General features: G+C 48.0%; 1 protein-coding gene and 1 long non-coding RNA gene across 4 annotated transcripts in view; both read right to left on the reverse strand.

Annotated features, from left to right (window-relative positions):
• The window catches only part of KCNIP1 (potassium voltage-gated channel interacting protein 1), a 408,852-nt gene that overhangs the window by 193,032 nt on the left and 194,101 nt on the right, over positions 1-21,719 (reverse strand). The window lies entirely within an intron of this gene.
• LOC147350617 (uncharacterized) lies at positions 15,942-17,736 on the reverse strand. Its single transcript, XR_015148586.1, has 2 exons — positions 17,396-17,736; positions 15,942-16,330 (listed from the first exon to the last, which is right to left on the reverse strand). It is a non-coding gene; the product is annotated as an uncharacterized LOC147350617 (long non-coding RNA).

A 21,719-nucleotide genomic window follows, 5' to 3' on the forward strand; every position in this document is an offset into this window, starting at 1 on the left:
TCCCATTAACAGCATCGCCCCTGACAACCAGGAGCCAGTTTCACTTCCATCCTCCCTCTCCTCTGCCTTGTGTTTTGCTTTGGTCCAAGGCCCTGGTTCGATTCCTGGGTCAGAAAGATCTGCTGGAGAAGGGATAGGCTACCCACTCCAGTATTCAGGCCTGGAGAATTCCATGGACTATGTAGTCCATGGGGTCACAAAGAGTCAGAAACGAATGAGTGGCTTTCACTCACTCAAGGCTTCTTCACTAGTGCAGTCTCCAGGAGGGACGGCAGCCCTGCTGCATGTATCAGTGTAGACTGTGCGGTCTCTGAACCATGGGGATCTGCTTCCCGAGGGGAGGGAGGCAGCTCGGTGGGTGGGGAGAGCATGGGTGTCTTGGTCCATCCTGTCATTGTGTGAACTTGGGCCAGTCATTGAATTGCTTGGAGGCTCAGTTTCATGCAGCCCTTCCCTTTTCCCTTAAAAGCGTAAATGAAAATACACTAGTACAAATAACTCAGAATTAGGAGACAAGTTTCCTCTCATGACTGTCCTCTTTCGGACTCAATACACATATCATTTTTGCATTGTTGCTAATGTATATGCTGCATTTGACTCATTTTTCTCATTGACTTACATATTAGGCTTCTTAACACCTTGCTGTGTCATGTGGAGATGAGGCAAGTGACTTAAATATACTGCCTAACTGGGCTTCCCTGGTGAGGCAGATGATAAAGAATCTGCCTGTATTTACTCCTCCCAGCAATCCTAGGAGACAGATACTATGTCCTCCCATTTTATGGATGAAGAATTTGAGGTCGCAAAGTCTCCTAGGGAGAAAGTGACAGGGCCAAGGTTGCAATCCTAGTTTTCTCAACTTAAAGCATATGTTTTGAAAAAAAGCACATTGTTTCTTACATAAACATTAATAGATTTGAATAAGCTGGTGCATATAAAGTGCCCAACAAGTGTCTGTGCACACAGTGGGTACCTATCAACTGTTCATGCTTTTCTTTACCTGTTGGGGAATAGATAATAGATAGAAACTGTTAATGTTTCAAAAAGAGCAAAGGGCCTTTTGAGTTCTTCCCTCTGCCTGGCCACACTCTCTGTGGAGCCCTAGGTTCTTTTAGGCAGAGGCAGTATGTGTCCCCCATGCTTCGTTCAGCACCTTGGACAAGGTTTAGTAAATAGTTATTGATTGACCCATTGACTGCAGCAGCACTGGGGGTGCCAAGTCACCTCCATGATGTCTCTGTGGGGAGAGATGGGGCTGGTGTGCTGGCCCACAGCTGCTCCCAGACAAGGGCGTTTGCATAACTGGAACGTGCTGTCCCCAGCTCTAATAAAGATCCGAACGTTACTAATTGGCAGGCAGAGGCTGTGTTCTCTCTATGGGATCAGAAGGGAGCAGAGCGTGCCCTGAATGTTAATTTCCTCTGCAGCCTGCACGCAGGGGCGGGGGACGAGAGGGGGAGGAAGAAGGGCTCAGGGGCACAACACATCCCACACATAGAGCTCTGGTCTCACGGCCCTTTCATCAAAACGTACAGAAGCAAAAATGAAAAGGGCACAGGATCTGGGGCCAGGTAACTAGGATTGGGTTTCTGAATCTATGTCTTACAAGCTAAGGAAGAAACAAACCCCTTGGTCTCTCTGGGTCTCAGTTTCTTTCTCTGTCAAGTGGAAACAAATGTAACTGGCAAAACATTCGTTGACTAAATGGATGAAACCTGATAGGCTTTTCAAAGGGTGTGACATCAGCGATACAAATAGTCTGTTTGTTCTCAAGAGCATAAACAGGCAAAACACATCATAAAAATAGAAAATAATGACATTCAAGCTTCTGGGTGAGGTTGGCCAAGAGTCCCATGTCTCCTGTGGTGAAGAGTAACACCATGTCCTAGCCCAGTGGTACCCATGACTGGTTGGGTAATTATTTGAGGAGCTTTTAAAGATACAAATTCATAGGCCACCTCTCTGAAGACAGTGTGTTTCAACAGGTCTTAGGAGGGTAGGGAGAATGCAGGAATCTGAATTTCTATTGGTGCCCCTGAGGAACTCACCAGAGAGGCAATCATAGTTTGTGCTCAGTCACTTCAGCCGTGTCAGGCTCTTTGCGACCCCATGGACTGTAGCCCGCCAGGCTCCTCCGTCCATGGGATTCTCCAGGCAAGAATACTGGAGTGGGTTTGCCATGCTCTTCTCCAGGGGATCTTTCTGGCCCAGGGATCAAACCGCGTCTCATGTCTCTCGTATTGTCAACTGGGTTCTTCACCGCTGGCACCACCTGGGCAGCTCCACCCCACAGCCTTTTCTCCCCTCCTCAGCACCTCTGGCCACTGGAAAGACCGAATGAGGTATCACAGGAAAGATGTTGTTCCAGTAAGAGCTGTTCTCAATTTACCCTCCAGGACCTTTAGGGAAATTTGAAGGATTTAAATGAGCAGGACTGAAAGAATATGATTATAAAAACAATATGGAGCTTTAATTTTTGAACTCCTCCAGAACATGAGTACAGTTTTTTATTTCTACTTTATTTATTTAATTTTTTCATATTTCCAAAATAGTACTTTATTTTTTCAATTTGTGAAGAAGTTGCAAAACTTTTTATTTTTTTATCTTTTTATTTTATATTGGAGTATATCCAATTAATAATGTTGTGATCATAGTTTGAAGTGGACAGAAAAGGGACTCAGCCATATATATCCATGAATTCATTCTCCCCCAAACTCCTATATTATTAGCACTGGCTGACGCTGAAGCTGAAGCTCCAGTATTTTGGTCATCTGATGCCAACAGCCGACTCATTGGAAAAGTCCCTGATGCTGGGAAAGACTGAGAGCAGAAGGAGAAGAGGGTGTCAGAGGGTGAGATGGTTGGATGGCATCACCGATGCAATGGACATGAACTTGGGCAAACTTCAGGAGATGGTGAGGGAGAGGGAGGCCTGGCGTGCTGCAGTCCATGGGGTCGCAGAGAGTCGGGTACAACTGGGCGACTCAACAACAACAACAGTGCTAATATGTAATGAACTTATCAAACATGCATAATTAGAGTAATTAGGAATTATAAAATAGAAAACTATCAGTAGAAGGCCCATGACTTCTTTCTGAATTTCTGATGAACATTTGTATACCTCTGGGGTGTCGGCTCTTCTATTTGACGATAACTCCTGTCAAGGATTCAGAAGACCTTTCTTGATGTTCAGAGTGTGCTGTGACATTGCAACAGAGGAAGAAGGATGAAGGTCTTTGGGAAATCTGTGTGTGTGTACCTGTGTGTGTGTGTACCTGTGTGTGTGTGTAGGGACAATGTTTGAAAGCAAGGATGTGTTGGGATAGAAACCTTCCTGAAAAAAAAAAGAAAGAAACCTTCCTGAACATGTTCAACATCATAAAACCTCCACTTCTAAACTGCATAGCATACCTTTCCATTCCTGTACAGGGAAGACATAAGAAAGAGGGAGACAAAGGAAGACTTTTACTGCATCTCTTATGCCGAATATTTAGCACAGATCTCCTTGCTCAGAAAACTCAGGCCAGAGTGTGAGGTGTCGGGGAAAGGGCAGGTGATATCATCAAACTGAATTTAGGACTGTGAACGTATGTCCAGCAAGCTCTGGGTACCACTCCATGCAATTCCATCAATATCAGCCACTGGAGTGAAATTCCAAGAAAGTGAGCAACTGATTGATCCAAAGTCAGCACAATCACTGGCTCATTCCTTTCACCGCTGGGCCTTCACAGTCGGGGGGTGTAAAGTGTGCCCTGGCCAAAGCGGACAGAAGAAGCACCTGCTGAATCAAGAGGCAAGACTTGGGGCTCCCTGCAATCTGGGGGGCTTCTGACCCACAGTGGGGATGAGTAAATGTCAGGCTGGTGGACGGAGGATGGGGAAGCTCTGGGTTTCGTCGGCTCTCCCAGGAAGTTTCCTGTGCATCCAAGACTAAAAGGGCAGATTATGGGGGGAACTAGAGCTGGGTGTGGAGGGTTGTGAATGGGGATGAGAAATGCCTCTGGATACCAACCCGACAGTCTAGAAACTTGGTATCCCAACCCTGGGTTTCCTTTCCAGAGTGGAGGGGAAATGAGCATCCGTCTTGGGGCCAGGGACTGCCAGAGGCCACATGACTATACCTGGCCCCATGCGTCATTCCAGGGCTTGGAGCCCTTTCTGGGCAGATGTTCCACTTGCTGTGTTTCATCCTTCAGCTGAAGATCTGATCCCCGGGCTTAGGAAGACAGATTTCTCTGGACTGCAATTCCAGGAAACTTTAGATGAAAATGCGCCTCTTGTTGAAAAGACTTTCTTGAGAAAATAGAGCATGCCTTTCTCTGACACGGCAGCTCAGGGGCTGGGAGATGACAAGCAGGGGATGGGGGGAGGGGGGCCCACAGGACACCAGGCTCTGAGAAGGGCTCTGGAGAAATAAATGCACTTGCAGGGATCCACTGGGCTTTGGGAATGGACAAGAGAGAGGTGCTCCTCCTGCCTCTTGTGAATAGCGGTGAACACGGCAGCCAGGGCCCCTGCCTCACGGAGTTCTTGTACAGTCGTGTGGCCCCTGGGCATGGGTTTCACACGTCCCGTTGATGCCCACTCCTTCATTCTTGTCACTGATCCCTCCAGGGCTCATCCCTGCCTCCATATATAGGCTGGGCCTGCTGCCTAGAATCCCCTCTGCCTCCTGTCTGCCTTACAAATGTATATTTGCTCTCTGGGTCTCAGCTTCATTTGAACTCCCCCAGGAAGCCCTCTGTTATCCTTGCTGGGCCAGCTGCCTCTCCTCTCTGTTTCCATTTATCTTAGCATTTGCCTTTTCTGTTTGTCTTTGAAAACATAATACAGTCTTTGGGGTCAAGTCTCAGTCCTAATCATTTCGTAGCTTCAGTTCCAAGGATAAGTCCTGCCATACAGTAGGAAACTCAAGAAATAAGTATTGCATTAAACTGAATGGACCACTGCTGTGTACCTGCTGTGTGCATTAAGCAACCTGGGCAATGGAGACGTGAGGGAGAGGCTTTAAGACACTTCCAGTCTGGTGGAAGGTAACCAGAGGCAGAGACTTTGCACCTAAGTGATAAGTGATAGATGAGCTTTAGGCGATGCCTTCAGGGACGGGGGCAAGAAGTTGCTCAGTTGCTCAGTCATGCCGACTCTTGGTGACCCCATGGACTGCAGCACGCCAGGCTCCTCCGTCCTCCACTATCTCATAGAGTTTGCTCAAACTCATGTCCATTGAGTCAGTGAGGCTCCTTTTGCCTTCAATCTTTCTCAGCATTAGGGTCTTTTCCAATGAGTTGAAGGGACAAGAAGGGAAGTAGGTAAATGCTGCCTCTAGTCTTGCTTCTTATGTCCCCTTTAGACACACTCCAGCCAACTTCCTGTACATTCCTTCTATAGCCTGGGACCAACTCCCTCCCTGCCTTTCCACATGCTGTCCTCCGTGCCTGTAACGATCTCAGCCCATTCAGACCCTGCCCACCCCTTCTGTCACGGTCACTGTGTCTGCTGTGTCATCCACATGCCAGTAGCCCTCAGTGGGGTTGGCGACACAGGCGGGAGGGCAATGTTCATCTGAGGATCCAGGGGCTGGCCAAGCAGAACGGGGACTTTTTAATTGACATTTAAATGTCAATGCACCACATTAAATGTTACGGGTGTTTCATCACAGCTCGCAAGGAGCATAAACACATCTCCAGCTCCTTAAGAACTGCCCACATTAATCACAGATGCCCTTTTTAAGTGGAAACAAACCCAGGGCAGATGCCACACTCTAGCCAGAAGCTGGAAAGCAAGGAAGTCCATCACAGATAAGAAATCTGGCCTGGCCACTGGGCCTCTTAATATGAGAAGGATGGACAGTTAGAGAAAGAGATTTGCACAGAAGGAGAATCAGAGGAAGAGGAGGGGGAGCGGTGGGGGGAGACTCAGGGAGAGGAAGGCAGAAAGGTGAGACATAGGAGACAGAGAGGGGGAAACACAGCCGAAAACCCAGAGAGAGACGCTAGGGGCCGGAGTGGGGTGGGGAGCAGGAGGAGGGGGAGCTTAGACAGAAAGAGACAGGCAGAGAGAAAGGCAGGCTAAGACCGAAAGAGACACGTTCATAGAGAGGGACACAGGGAGACGAACAGAGAAGGCGAAGAAGAGACAGCGACTGTCTGTTTACAGGAGCCAAGACACGGAAACAACCCAAAAGCCCATCAACAGGGGACTGATTTGAGAACCTGTGGCATGTGTATATGTGGTATCCAATGCACGTCTGTATATGCAGTATATAAAATGGAATATTACTCAGCCACAAAAATGAGCGACACACTGCCGTTTACATAGATGGACCTAGAGAATATCATACTAAATGAAGTCAGACAGAGAAAAACGAATGTTATATGATATAACATGTGAAATATAAAAGTAATAGAAATGGATCTACTTATAAAACCGAAGCACACTCGCAGACAGAGAAAACAAACTCATGGTTACCAAAGCAGAAAGTGCCAAGGGCGGGGCGGGGGGGAATGAATTAGAAGAATGAGATTAACAGATAAAAACTACCATACCTAAAATAGATAAGCAATAAGGATTTACTGTTTTTAACACAGGGAGCAATTTTCAAAATCTTGTAATAATCTATAATGGAAAATAATCTGAATATATATATATATATATATTGTGGCTAAGTCACTTCAGTCGTGTCCGACTTTGTGTGACCCCATAGACGGCAGCCCACCAGGCTCCCCCGTCCCTGGGATTCTCCAGGCAAGAACACTGGAGTGGGTTGCCATTTCCTTCTCCAATGGATGAAAGTGAAAAGTGAAAGTGAAGTCGCTCAGTTGTGTCCGACTCTTAGCAACCCCATGGACTGCAGCCCACCAGGCTCCTCCATCCATGGGATTTTCCAGGCAAGAGTACTGGAGTGGGGTGTATATATATATATATATATATATATATAACTGAATCGCTTTGCTATACACCTGAAACTAACACAGTATTGTAAATCAACTATGCTTCAGTTTTAAAAAAGATAGTGACTGAGAAGCATCAACCTGCAAACGAAGATGATTCTTACTAGACAGTCCGGGAAACTTGACTCCGGGATACCCAACGGCTGTCTGTCACCTTCACATGATCCCCAGGGGAGGGGTTGGAGGAGACGAAAACGCTGGCTAACACGAGGTGGTTCCAAACACTTCTAGCGGTTCAGCCGTTAAGACTCCACACTGCCACTGCAGGGGGCACGGGTTTGATCCCTGGTTGGAGAACTAAGATCCCACATGCCACAAGGTGCAGCAAAAAAACCCAAATCAAAACAAAACAGAAAGACAAAAGACATGAGGTGGTCCTGGGAGGGAGCAGGCCAGGAAATTCACAACACTGCTGTACAACATGGAAGTCCTACCGCACCCATGGGGCAGCTGAAACTGAGGTCCAGGTCACAAGGTGAGATACTCAAGGTCACAGGCAGAATCAAGCCTAAGACTCAGGTCTTGTCTTTCCCAGGGCTTTTGCCATGAGCCAGCACACCTGTCCAGACACTCCAGCTCTCTGCCTGCTCAGATCTGAAGCCTGACCCAGGCTTTTAGCCCGAATCCAGACCGGGAGTGATAAGTATTGGGGCATTCACAGCTTGTCACGTCAAGTTGTGGGGAAGAGCACAGAGAATTCCCTCGTGAGGCTTCCTACTGGAAGCCCGGGGAAGAGAGGACTGGAGGGCAGGTGGCTGACCTGACAAGTTCTGTCTGCCCCACAGCGAACTTGGCTCTTCCTGCTGCTGCCCAGTATAGGGTCCACAGGAAGAATTCAGGAACCTGCTTTATGCTGACCACTGACTTTACTGATCAATTTAAAATTGTTGCTGCATAAACTTTCTCGTGACAAAGTAGTTGATTTACACAAAATAGACACAGTTTACAGTGTAAGCCTGGAAAAGGAAATGGCAACCCACTCCAGTATTCTTGCCTGGGAAATCCCATGGATGGAGGAGCCTGGCAGGCTACAGTCCATGGCGTCGCAAAGAGTCAGACACGACTGAGCAACTTCACTCACTCATAGCGTAAGCCTATGTTGCAAGGCATATGATTGAACTACCTATGGACACCCAACTCGCCCAACTTCAGAAACACAACAGTGACCAAGTAGCTGAATGTTCCCTGGGAAATACTGCCAGCCTTATTTACAAGGATGAGGGGAAAGCAGGAGGGAACTGGGAGAGTAGAAAAGGTGGCTGGGACTGGAATGACAATCTGGATGCTCTCCAGGGCTGAGGCTGAGGGGTCTACAGCTTTGGGAGCTTGCTGACTTGTGGGCATCTGTCCATGTTTATCTGTCAGAGCTCAGACACATCTGTTTCAAGCCCCATCATTGTCTGGCAATTAAGTCCAGTTTCCCTAACTTGGACCAACTCCCTCACAGATTCGGGCCAAGAACACTGGGGATGGATGCAGAAGAGAAATGTCCAAAGTACCTTCTTCAAGGAGCCCCACCCAGGGGAGTACTGACAATAAATAGGCCCTGACAGCACGCAGTGTCCTCAGCAACGGAAGGTGGGTAGACACAAAGGATTCTAAAGATGGTTGGACAGCATCACCCATTCGATGGACATGAACTTGGGCAAACTCTGGAAGATAGTGATGGACAAGGAGGCCTGGCGTACTGCAGTCCATGGGGTCACAAAAGAGACAGACACAACTTAGCGACTGGAAAACAACAGCAACAAAAGTAAGACTCACTTAGCCAGAAGAGGAAAATTTAACAGAGAAGGGGATTTGGAGGCTGGGCTTTGAAGTATGAATAGGAGCCTACCTCAAGGCCAAGGGGACGGGAGGGCCATCCTAATCGGCACACAGAGCAAGTGTGATTATAAAGTTTGGGGAGCTAGGGTATGCTGTAGACAGTACTGGGGAGGAAGCCAAAACTGACTAATATATGTTGCTGCTTTGTAGGTAATTGGACATATATGCAAATAACTAATTGTGGGTCTGTTGTGATAGCTTGAATAAGAGTAATATAAACAGCACTTTGGAGCTATAGAAGCATAATTTTGAAGACAATGAATTCATTCTTTGTGGTGGTGGTTGTTTAGTTGCTAAATTGCATTTGACTCTTTTGCCGCCCCATGGACCGGGGTCCACCAGGCTCTTCCATCCACGGGATTTCCCAGGCAAGAATACTGGAGTGGGTTGCCATTTCCTTCTCCAGGGGATCTTCCCAACCCAGGGATCGAACTCACATCTCCCGTAGTGGCAGGTGGATTTTTTTTGTTTTTTTACCACTGAGCCACCTGGGACTTCTATCAAATTTGCAAAGGGAATGTAGGTGGTAATAGAGAGAAGGTGGTTATGTCTAGGGTGACGGTGGATGCTGCCTTGAGGAGTGACGTTTAAGCTGGGATTGGGAAGGAGAATCTCAAGAGCAGATCAGACAAGATGCCCAAAGATGGTGCACAGCCCAGGGCAGACTTGCCTTCAGAAAGACTTCGAATCAAAGCCTGTATGCGATGGAAGAGGACACAGGGATCCTTTTTTCAGTGCTTTTATTTCACAGATGGAGGAACTGAGGTCCTGGGAAGAAAAGGGACTTATTCAAGGTCACTCAGCTTGTTTAGGGGCTAACAAGATACAGCTCCATACGTCAATCTGCAATTTCCGGATTTTAAACAACTCTTGGATTTATAAGCACTTTGTTTTCTTTTATTAGATTTCTGTGTCATAGCTGATGCCCTTAAGGGTTTCTGTTTGTGCTTTTCCAGCTCATTAAAACATACTAACAGACTAGGGACCATTAGAGTTTCAATTCCCTGAGTCAGCACTTGGCTGCCTCGTTCAGGGAAAGGCACAGGTGGGTTAGACGGCAGAACCCAGGTTCATTCCCAGCTGGCCCCAGGGACCGCACAAGCTGACGGCTGCGCTGACGGCTGCTCTGACAGCTGTCGGGGTCACTCTGAGAGTCCTCCTGTCACCTTGAGTGGAGTCACTCTGCCCACCCCCAGGCCAGTGTGACCTTTCTCTACAGGTGAACTTGGCATCCCACCTGTCCAATGATGCAGCTGGAAGAGACATTTCCCCCAAGGTCCCACCCAGTTTCAGTCTTCCAATCTTAAATGGCAAGAGCAGCTTAAATAGCCAGCATCTTTGATGGTGGCACTTTCCTTTCAAGTTCATCATCCCAAGCAGTTCCCTCTGTCTAGAAATGCTCTTCCTAATAACGGTCATATGACTCAAACATCGGGCTTCCCCGATGGCTCAGCGGTAAAGAATCACCTGCAGTGCAGGACTCACAGAAAGACAAGGGTTCAGTCCCTGGGTCAGAAGATCCCCTGGAGGAGAGCATGGCAAGCCAAGTACTCTTGCCTGGAGAATCCCATGGACAGAGGAGCCTGGCGGGCTATAGTCCACTAGGGTCACAGAGAGCTGGACACAACTGAAACGGTGAGCATGCACGAGACTCAAACACGAGCTTCTTAAAGAGGTCCTCCCTGATCCCCATCGGCACGGCGTCACAGTCCTGTGACTGTTTGTCCCTGAGAGGACAGGACCCACATTGTTCACTGCCGGGGACCTAACCCCAGGGGCCAAACCTGGCACACGGCCCTGAGGAAATGCTTATGGCATGAGCTGCGTGAAGAATGCCAGGGAGAGTCAGGAGAGAGGAGGCAGGGAAAGCGGCAGGAGGTGGCAGAACCGCCCACCTACGGTCACTCCTCCAGACTGCACCTGTTTGATATGGCTTCACAATGGACAGTTTTCAGGAGAGAAAACTGTTGACCACAGTTTGTCCATATTCAGTCCAGAAAACATTCACCCACCCTGACAGTGGCTAACACACTCGAGTGCTTCCTATGTGCCACGTCCTTTCAGTGCGTGAAGATGCCCCTCCTTTGGTGGATACTGGTGGAACCCTAGTTTACAGTTCAGGACAGGCGCCCAGGGGTGTCGAGTCAGTCGGCCAAGGTCGCACAGCCAGCAAGGGGCTGGCACAGTGGGTGGGACTGGAGCCTCGGGAGGCCGGTTGGGCTCTGGAGTCCACGTGCTTCACCTCTGCACTGCACTGCCTCTCCGGAAAGGGAAACCAATGGACCTGTTCACGTCATGACAGCTGGAATACGGAAATGCTTAGATACAAGCCCCGGTCTGTCCAAATCTGAAGGCAGGACAGCCCAGGGAATCTTTAGCAGGCAGCATCAGCAGTTGGAATCCAGGCTACAGACTAGCAAGAATCCCCCCATGTGGCAGCTGGAGCCGACCGCAAGATGAGGGCATAGAAATCTTCTGGGGCATTAAGGGGTGTCTCCCCACCTCCCAACCAAGTGCTCCTGCCTCTCCTAATCACAGCTCAGGTTCTAGAACAAATGCCCAGGGCCTCCCTCACGAAATGAGCCATCTGCAGATGGGGCTGAAAAGAGATAATCGGAAGAGACACTTCAGATTTTTAGAGCGGGCCAGCTGGCTCCAGCCTGCTTCCGGGCCCATCTGCGGCGGGCCACCCCCACCCCTTCGTCTCTCTCCCTGCTGACACCACGCCCTCCCCTGGCTCGCTCTGGCCTGGGGAGCGGGGACTCCAACCACAGGGAGCGAATCTCTGAGCAGCGAGGGCAAGGGAAGGGTTGACGGAACTTCACGAGGGTGGGGACCGCCTGAAGCACCGGAAGCAGCGCACAGAGCAGGACCGGGAATCTCAGGAGACTGGCAGCTCGGGGACATTCTTCCTCGTCCTCACCCTCTAACTGTCTCTTGCAGCTCCTCCGAGAGAACTCTGGAGGGACCCTGGGACACAGCAGTAAGGAGGAGGTTTAGGGCACACTGCTTCAGACAGACTTTCAGGCCAACCACTTGCTGTGTGACCTGAAAGTGGTCTGATGGGCCTCGCTTTGCTCATCTGTCATATGGGGATAACAACACCTGCTTTATGGAGTCTTGAGAATTGAGTCTTGAGATGTGTTTCATGTGGGTAATGCTGTGTCTAGGATGTATTCTGTGTTCAATCAACAGGCAAGTATTAATAGTTGCTATTGTCCTGGAAAGTTCCTTGTTGGAGCAGGTCATGGAAAGTTCCTGGCTGGCTGGTCTACACTGGCCCAGCCTTGCCCAGTGCTAAGGCAAGAGACTGGATCACAGGTACCTAGAAACCGGGCTGGGTCTGAGCAGTGTTTCCATCCCGTTAGCCTTTCCTCAGTGACTTTCCGCCCCTGCTTTGTACCCCTGTTACCCCAAATTATAGGACAGTCTCAATAACTTGATGATGCAGCGCATGGGCTTAGTTGCCCTGAGGCACATGGGATCTTAGTTTCCTGACCGGGGATCAAACCCATTGGAAGGATTCTTTTTTTTTTTTTTTATTCTTCCAATTTTATTTTATTTTTAAACTTTACATAATTGTATTAGTTTTGCCAAATATCAAAATGAATCCGCCACAGGTATACATGTGTTCCCCATCCCGAACCCTCCTCCCTCCTCCCTCCCCATACCATCCCTCTGGGCCGTCCCAGTGCACCAGCCCCAAGCATCCAGCATCATGCATCGAACCTGGACTGGCAACTCGTTTCCTACATGATATTTTACATGTTTCATTGCCATTCTCTCAAATCTTCCCACCCTCTCCCTCTCCCACAGAGTCCATAAGACTGTTCTATACATCAGTGTCTCTTTTGCTGTCTCGTACACCAGGTTATTGTTACCATCTTTCTAAATTCCATATATGTGCGTTAGTATACTGTATTTATGTTTTTCCTTCTGGCTTACTTCACTCTGTATAATAGGCTCCAGTTTCATCCACCTCATTAGAACTGATTCAAATGTATTCTTTTTAATGGCTGAGTAATACTCCATTGTGTATATGTACCACAGCTTTCTTATCCATTCATCTGCTGATGGACATCTAGGTTGCTTCCATGTCTTGGCTATTATAAACAGTGCTGCGATGAACATTGGGGTACACGTGTCTCTTTCCCTTCTGGTTTCCTCAGTATGTATGCCCAGCAGTGGGGTTGCTGGATCATAAGGCAGTTCTATTTCCAGTTTTTTAAGGAATCTCCACACTGTTCCATTGGAAGGATTCTTAACCACTGGACCACCAGAGAAGTCCTTCCCAGGGCTTTCAAAGATGCCATCCAAGTTCATTTCACCAGGACTCCATGAGGAGTCCAACAGGAATACCCCTGTTGACAGCCTCCCTGCAAACTGGGCAGCGAGGACTGCAGGACTCAGGAGTGTTTACTCCTGACATGCTGGCACTTTCCATCATCTGCCCAAGAACTGCTTGGGGCAGAGTCTTGGGGTGGAGGAACCTGGGATACAGTGCCATAGTGTAGAAGCTGTGGGGCCCGACGACCCTTGGGGGAGAGTCCTGAGGCCACTGTAGTGACAGTGTGACTCAGAGTCTCAGTTTCCTCATCTGTAAAATGGGATCATAATATCAACCTGGCAGGTGACAGAGAAGATTAAACATCAGACAGGCATGGAAAGTGCTCCACACACATTGGCTCCTGAAGTAACCTCTGTCCCTTTGGAGGGCATGGTTCCCACTTCAATCGCTCTGCCCCCAGATGGTTAGATAGCATCACCAATTCAGTGGATTTGAGCAATGAATTTGAGCAAACTCTGGGAGATAGTGGAGGACAGAGGAGCCTGGCATGCTGCAGTCCATGGGGTCACAGAGAGTCAGACAGGACTGGGTGACTGAACAGCAATCCCGAGTGGGGGGACTGGGTGCTGGGAAGCCAGCCCCGCAGATGCTGTTGACAATCGCTGAGTGGCACACCTGCATTAACTTAAGTAACGGCGTAGCTCAGTCTCAGCCTAATTGGTGAACCTAGGTCTGCAGACTGTTGATTGGTGGGGCAAAGAGGAGCCTGAGTACTCTTGTTCTAAGAAGATGGGGCTGGAAGGAAAGAGATTCTGCTTCGCCTGCCAGCAAGGAAGGATAATTACAGCGCTTGTCAAAATAAGATGTGGAGATAGAGCCCATTCCCTGCCAGCCAGTTTCTCAAATCCCCTGGGAATCCCTGGTTTAATTAAATACCTGGTGCAAATGCTCGGCACCGGGTGTCGAGAACATGCCTGGATTAAAAATCCACCCCAGACAGGGCCCGGACGAGCACATTCCCCCTCCCCTGCCCACAGGCTCCGGGTGGTGCTGGGGAAGAGGGTGGGGACAGGAAAAAGGAGAGGAGCGTTGGGAGGAGAGGATGACTAACACAGGAAAGAAACAACCGAAGGAAGCTCCAGAATGAAGGCTGCTGCAGAAGGGATTAAATGGAACATAGAAAGAATTTCCCAGCTGGGAATCGTGCCTGCAAAGATATTGTCTCTTGATTAAGAAAATAAAACTCACATCCTGAGTCTGGCCACGGGTGGTGAATCTCCATTTGGGGAGGACGGCAGAGCTGCTCAGCCCTGGTTTCTAAGATGCAGCGGCTTCACGAGGCTCATTCATCAAGCCGCCTTCCCCATTCCTCGGGCCTCAAAAGCCTCTGCCCTGTCTTTGCCACCTTGGCCCCATTTTGTACACAAGAGCCATTCTAATCCCTCTACAGAATGACTGAGCTTGGCTGTGATATTAGACAAGACTTAACTGAAATCCTGAGATGACAGCTGGAAAATTAACACCGATCATATCCTGAGTCTGGATAAGCCAGCGTGCAAAATGCAGCTTCCTCTCAGAGGCTCCCGGGACCTTCCCATCTTTCTTAGTGGTCAACAATCCAGACCCCATTCTGGCTCACCTCCTACTGATTCTAGATTGGGTGTCTCAACATAGTGGCCAAGGGACTTGATCTAGATAGCGCTTAGATATATTTTCTTGGGGACACACAGTCTTCTAAAAATCAGATAATTTTGTACGACATCTGTGTAATGAAAAATAAGATCTGGCTGCACAGGGTCACATCCCCACAGGCCTCAGTGGTCAACTGGAACCAAGGACAGGCCATGCCCTTGCAAGCATGTGACATTAGCATATGGGACTAGAGCCTGGACTGTGCGGGCAAGAGTTGTAACGGGGCCCTCCTGCACTGCCTGTCTGCACGGCACCAGGTACTGGATCAGCTGTACGATCTCACAGGAGGCTGAGCCTGTGTTCACCCTCTCACCCGTCCATCCACTCACTCAGCACCTGTTACTAAGCACTCCCTCTGTTTCATATATTCTGCTAAACCTAGAGACAGAAGGTTAAGTAAGACAGACATCCCAGGTCCACCTCCTCCTCACTCTGAGTTTCCAGTCTGAGACCCTCTCACTACTTGTAAGGAATTGTAGCTGGAAATGCTCCATTATGCTTTTTCTTTCTGTATTTGTTGGCTATGCTGCACAGCTTGCAAGATCTTAGTTTCCCAACTAGGGATTGAACCCTCAGCAGTGAAAGCACAGAGTCCTAACTACTGGGCCACCAGGGAATTCCCTGTAATGAACTCCCTTTCAAGACAGGCCAGCCTTCCTAAGAGGTGTCCTTCTTCTCCCATGATGATCACTGTGCCACTGAACAGCTCAGCAGTACCACTATGTGTACAAGAGGTGCATTAGCCTGCTGAAGGGCACAGGTGGGGTGGAGATCTCTCCATTACTCTAGCTCACAGACAACAGAGGGGAGAGGGCATCAGGTGGAGTTAAAAAGAAATGGACTCCTTACCCTGTATTTAATCCTGGCTCAGTGCTACCTTGGGCAAGTTACTTAGCATCTCTGGGTCTTAGTTCTCATCACCTGTTAAATGAGGATAATGATAATTCCTACCTAATGAATTGGTTATGAGAAATAATATTTGCAAAGTGATTAAGACACAGTAAGAGTTCTACTTAAGGATGTGTGTGTTAGTTGCTCAGTCGTGTCCAACTCTCTGTGACCTCATGGATTGTAGCCCGTTGGGATCCTTTGTCTGCAGAATTCTCTGGGCAAGAATACTGGAGTGGGTAGCCATGCCCTTCTCCAAGGGATCTTCCCAACCCAGGGATTGAACCCAGGTCTCCTACATTGTAGGCAGACTCTTTATCGCCTGAGCTAAAAGGATATGATTAACAAATGCACACAAATTCTGAGACAGGGGTGCAGATCATGTGAGTTCCAAGCATCCTTCCATGATCAGGGTCATAGGAATCATGTGCAAAACAGAGCTGTCCCTCCCAGGGCTGCTGTATTATACAAGACGTGCTGGACAAGGGTGCTGGACCCAGTACTGGGCCACACGAGGGACTCATCCAGGTTTTCTTTCTTCATCTCTCCCTCTGGCACACACTGGCAGCTTCATGCTTCGGTGTGTGGCCTCAGCACACCCTTGGGACAAGTTCCCTGCATATCAAACAGCCTGGAGCTGAAGATGATGTCATTCGCTGGGAGCTCTCCAGGGCCAGCTGGTTTTCTGAGGAGGGAGGGAGGTAGGAGGGACGGAAAGATTGCATCTAACCACTCTGAGACGCCGGCGCGCTAACCCTGCTCCTCGTTAGCACCAGCCCTGGCCTGGACAGCTCCTGATCTCTGGTCCACTTAGTCCCTTCTGCAATTCCTTCCCCACACAGCTGAGCTTTGAAAAGCATCAATGGGAACTTGCTATTCCTGCTTAAAACCATCTAGCAGCCTCCCTGCTGCCCTTAGAATAAAACTCCTTGGTATGGCCCAGAAGGCCCTGCGCGACCTGGCCATTGCTGTCCTTTTGACTCCTGCTTCCAGCATGCCCTCTCTCACTTACTGTGGTCCAACCATGACTGCCTTCCTTCTCTTCTCTCTGCATGGCCTGGAGTGGCCTTCCGTCTTCTCTCAGATGTTTACACATCTGAGCCCTTTCTGTTAAGGTAGTCTGAGCACAAATGCCGCCTCTGCAAGGAGTCCTCCTGGATTTTGCCATCAAAGAGCTCTCCGGTCTCCCGGCACCACCTGCCCACGTCCCCCGTGTTGTTTCCTTTGCAGCACTTATCACTGCTCCCATTCATCTCACAGCTTTGTTACCTTGATTGCCATCTGCCCCCACCCCGTACTAGTACAGCAACTGACCACAAAACCATGAGAACACCACTTGGTTTTGCTCTTTTTGGCTCAGCTGTGTACCCTCAGCCCCTCACACAGTGCATGGTGCTGAGATGACTCAATAAATATTTGTGAAATCAATGTGTGGCTGAATGGGTTCATTCCTTTCAGAGGTCAAGAGATGTATCCTGGTCCCTCCCAGGGACTGATAGTGCACTGAGACCTCCTGTGACAAATGGCTCTAATTTTAAAAACTTCCTAAAGGCTATGAGAAGGCAGAGTCCTTGATCTATAGCACCGAGAACCCAGTCTCCATCCAGCCCACCCAGACCTCACCATGAACACGCACACAAAACCACCTACATGCACATGTGTGTACATGCATAAGCACACACACACACACACACCTTTGTGCAAATAAGTGAAACTGTGTGGATGGAGGAAAAGAGAATGGATTACCAACCTGGTGAAAAGAAAATCTGGGCAACACAGACCACAGCAGAAGGGGTGTGAGCTTCTGCATCGCTGCCGCCCTGCGGTGCACGTACCGCTCTCTGGTGTTCTACGCTGCGTGGGGTCGAGAGCGGACTGCGCGTCCGGGCTCGGTATGTACCTTCAGGTAGCGCCTCCCACCCAGCATGGACAGACAAGAACGTGACCTTGCATGTGGCGAAGGCCACACAGACACAGGCAGAAAGCATCACAGGAGGTCAGGCAAAGGAACATTCCAGTCTATTCCAGGGCTAAGGACGATGCAAAGCTCCAGAGAGGCTCTGACTGTGGAGCTGAAGGTTAAGTGTGTGTTTTGTCTGTGTTTTGCTAGAGGACAAGAGAGAGAATAGGCAAGTAAGGAGAGGACATGAAAAAGGCATGGATGTGTCCATGTACGTGGAGTGACTGGGCTGCAGTGGGTTGAGTGTGGCTGAGCTCATACATGATGAGAGGGGAAGAGATGTGGCTGGGGAGGGAAGCTGTGGAGAGTCTTTAATCCCTGCTAAGGCACCCGGATGTCTGGAGCACAGACCTGGGGAAACTCCAGAGCCTGCTTGGCAAAGGAGAACTGTGGTCAGTCTTAAACTTTAGGAAGATTACATTAGCACAGTACGGGGTAGGGATTGGAAGAATGTGAGTTAGAGGCAGCGAAATGAGATAAGGTGGTCAGTAAGAGAGGATTAGGGCCTATTCCAGGGAAATGGAATTTTAGAGAGAAATGAGAGGATGGATTTAAGTGTAACTTAATAAGGAGACTCACAGTTCTTGGTGACCAACTAAATGCAGTATTGAGTGAAAGGAAGGAGTTGAAGATTCCTACTACTGTCATCATCATCACCACCATCACTGTCATTAGCATCTTCATTACCCTCATCAGAATCACCACTGCTACCGTCAGTATCATCCAACATCATCACCACCATTACCGCTGTCGTCACCGTCTTTGTCATTATCATAACCATCGTCCCAATCACCACCACCATCGTCATGACAACCACCACCACCATCGTCATCCAACACCATCATCGTCACGATATTCATCACCATCACCACCATCGTCATGACAATCACCACCATCATCATGACAATCACCACCAGCACCATCGTCATCCAACACCATCATCGTCACGATATTCATCACCATCACCACCATCGTCATGACAATCATCACCACCATCGTCATGACAATCACCACCACCATCGTCATCCAACACCATCATCGTCATGATATTCATCACCATCACCACCACTGTCATTCCAGTTAACATTTAGGGGACTTGGTTGGACTTCAGACACTGTTACAGAGCTTAACTTAGGAGGAATCTTCAGATTCACCAGAGATTCCAAAAGTCTTAAAGTGACCTACTTCTTACCTGTCTTTCCTGAACTTCCTTTCCTAGGTAAATTCTGCTATTCCAGAAAGAAATGTATTTGGATTTAGTTTTTCTTATGGTTCTCTTGAGTAGTGCAATTACATCAGTAGGTTTCGTAGCCTCCAGACAGGGTGCAAACAGCCGGGCTAACTGCCCGGCTCACGGGCCTGTTCCATAACTTGAGGAGCATTTAGGTGTCTAATCACTCGCTTTTCCTTTCTTAATGCCTCCCATGACAATCCAGTGCTACCAGAAACTCCACAAGACAGAAACCATGTCTGTTTTGTTCATCAGTGTATACTCACAGTGGAAGGTACAGTGGCCCTTCAACAGGAATTTGCTGAATAAGCGTTATCTCCGTAAACCACTTTTCAGTGTTCACTGAGGGTTGACAAATTTCTGTGACAGAAGTGAACTCTATCTTAAAAAATGAATTATCACTGTTCCAAGTTTCTTATATTTCTGTGGTTAAATATGACTTGAAAACAGTGAATCAAACAAAATTAAAGTTTTTTAAATAGCAAGACTTCTCTGAGTCGTGAATATTCTATTGTATGTTGTGAATCTCTAGGAGAAAGCTCATTATATAACATTCCTTCAGTTCATTTCAGTTCAGTCACTCAGTCACGTCCAATTCTTTGCAACTCCATGGACTGCAGCACGCCAGGCTTCCCTGTCCATCACCAACTGCCGGAGCTTACTCAAACTCATGTCCATTGAGTCGGTGATACCATCCAACCATCTCATCCTCTGTTGTCCCCTTCTCCTCCCGCCTTCAATCTTTCCCAGCATCCAGTGAGTCAGTTCTTCGCATCAGGTGGCCAGAGTATTGGAGTTTCAGCTTCGGTATCAGTCCTTCCAATGGATATTCAGGACTGGCTTCCTTTGGGATGGACTGGTTGGATCTCCTTGCAGTCCAAGGGACTCTCAAGAGTCTTCTCCAACACCACGGTTTAAAAGCATCAATTCTTTGGCACTCAGCTGTCTTTTTAGTCCACCTCTCACATCCATACATGACTATTGGAAAAACCATAGCTTTGACTAGATGGACCTTTGCTGGTAAAGTAACGTCTCTGTTTTTTACTATGCTGTCTAGGTTGGTCCTAGCTTTTCTTCCAAGGAGCAAGAGTCTTTTAATTTCATGGCTGCAGTCACCATCTGCAGTGATTTTGGAGTCCAAGAAAAGAAAGTTTCTCACTGTTTCCATTGTCTCCCCATCTATTTGCCATGAAGTGATGGGACCAGATGCCATGATCTTAGTTTTCTGAATGTTGAGTTTTAAGCCAACTTTTTCACTCTCACTTTCATCAAGAAGTTCTTTAGCTCTTCTTTGCTTTCTGCCATAAGGGTGGTGTCATCTGGATATCTGAGGTTGACATTTCTCCTAACAATCTTAATTCCAGCTTGTGTTTCATCCAGCCAGGCATTTCGCATGATGTACTTGGCATATAAGTTAAATAAGCAGGGTGACAATATACAGCCTTGACGTATTCCTTTCCCGATTTGGAACCAGTCTGTTGTTCCATGTCCAGTTCTAACTGTTGCTTCCTGACCTGCATACAGATTTCTCAGAAGGCAGGTCAGGTAGTCTGGTATGCCCATCTCTTTAAGAATTTTCCACAGTTTGTTGCAATCCACACAATCTAAGGTTTGGCATAGTCAATAAAGCAGAAATAGATGTTTTTCTGGAGCTCTCTTGCTTTCTTGATGATCCAGTGGATGTTGGCAATTTGATCTCTGGTTCCTCTGCCTTTTCTAAAACCAGCTTGACCATCGGGAAGTTCACGGTTCATGTACTGTTGAAGCCTGGCTTGGAGAGTTTTGAGCATTACTTTACTAGTGTGTGAGATGAGGGCCATTGTGTTGTAGTTTGAACATTCTTTGGCATTGCCTTTCTTTGGGATTGGAATGAATACAGACTTTTTCCAGTCCTGTGGCAACTGCTGAGTTTTCCAAATTTGCTGGCATATTGAGTGCAGCACTTTCACAGCATCATCTTTTAGGATTTGAAATAGCTCAAATGGAATTCCATCACCTCCATTAGCTTTGTTCGTAGCGACGCTTCCTAAGGCCCACTTGACTTCGCATTCCAGGATGTCTGGCTCTAGGTGAGTGATCACACCATCGCAGTTATCTGGGTCATGAAGATCTTTTTTGTATAGTTCTTCTGTGTATTCTTGCCGGCTCTCCTTAATATCTTCTGCTTCTGTTAGGTCCTTACCATTTCTGTCTTTATTTAAAGATCCTTTGCATGACCTAATGTTTCAAGGAACACACTTTCAGAAATACTGGATTTAAATCAAGTGTTCAGTGATTTCATCAGAGGTAAAGCAGCTATGATTACTGCAGTTTTCCTTCATTACATTCTTAATAGTTAAGAGATGATCCATTTTATCAATTAGTTGCAGGAATGTCAGTTCCTCATATCAGAGAGCAGGTTCTCTTAGCCAAGAACATCATTATGGTCTAAGGTTGGAACTAAAATCTTTTTGTATTAAAAAGAACTCAGGGAATCAAAAGATCTGAGTTATGGCAAATACTTTTTCAGGTCATGTGAGAATTTGTTTCATTCGCTTCTGACAACAGATCTCTGACTTGGAGTAGAGACAGCAGGGCTTACTCTCGTGTGTGCTGAAGGCAAGCAGGAACACCAGCGCTCACATTGACCATGAGCTCCCTGGTGCGCTGCCTGGCTTCGCTAGTCCAGCTCCTTCTGGAGGTCCCAGCATCAGGATTCTCCCGTCTAAAGAGGGACGGGATGATATAGCCTGGGGCAACCATGAAATTAGTGACTCTGAAAGCAGATTTACTGCTTTTAAATAATGATTCACAAAGAATGAGTTATACATTCAGAGGTCACTCCTAGCCATGGCAACGCTTGCTTGGAAGCCAGTAGGTAAACAAAGTAGGTAAAGCCTCCCC

Source organism: Bos grunniens, chromosome 20 (genome assembly GCF_055505025.1).
Source record: "Bos grunniens cultivar Pamir isolate PY7600 chromosome 20, Bosgru_T2T1.0, whole genome shotgun sequence".
In the NCBI taxonomy this organism is placed as follows: Eukaryota; Metazoa; Chordata; class Mammalia; order Artiodactyla; family Bovidae; genus Bos; species Bos grunniens.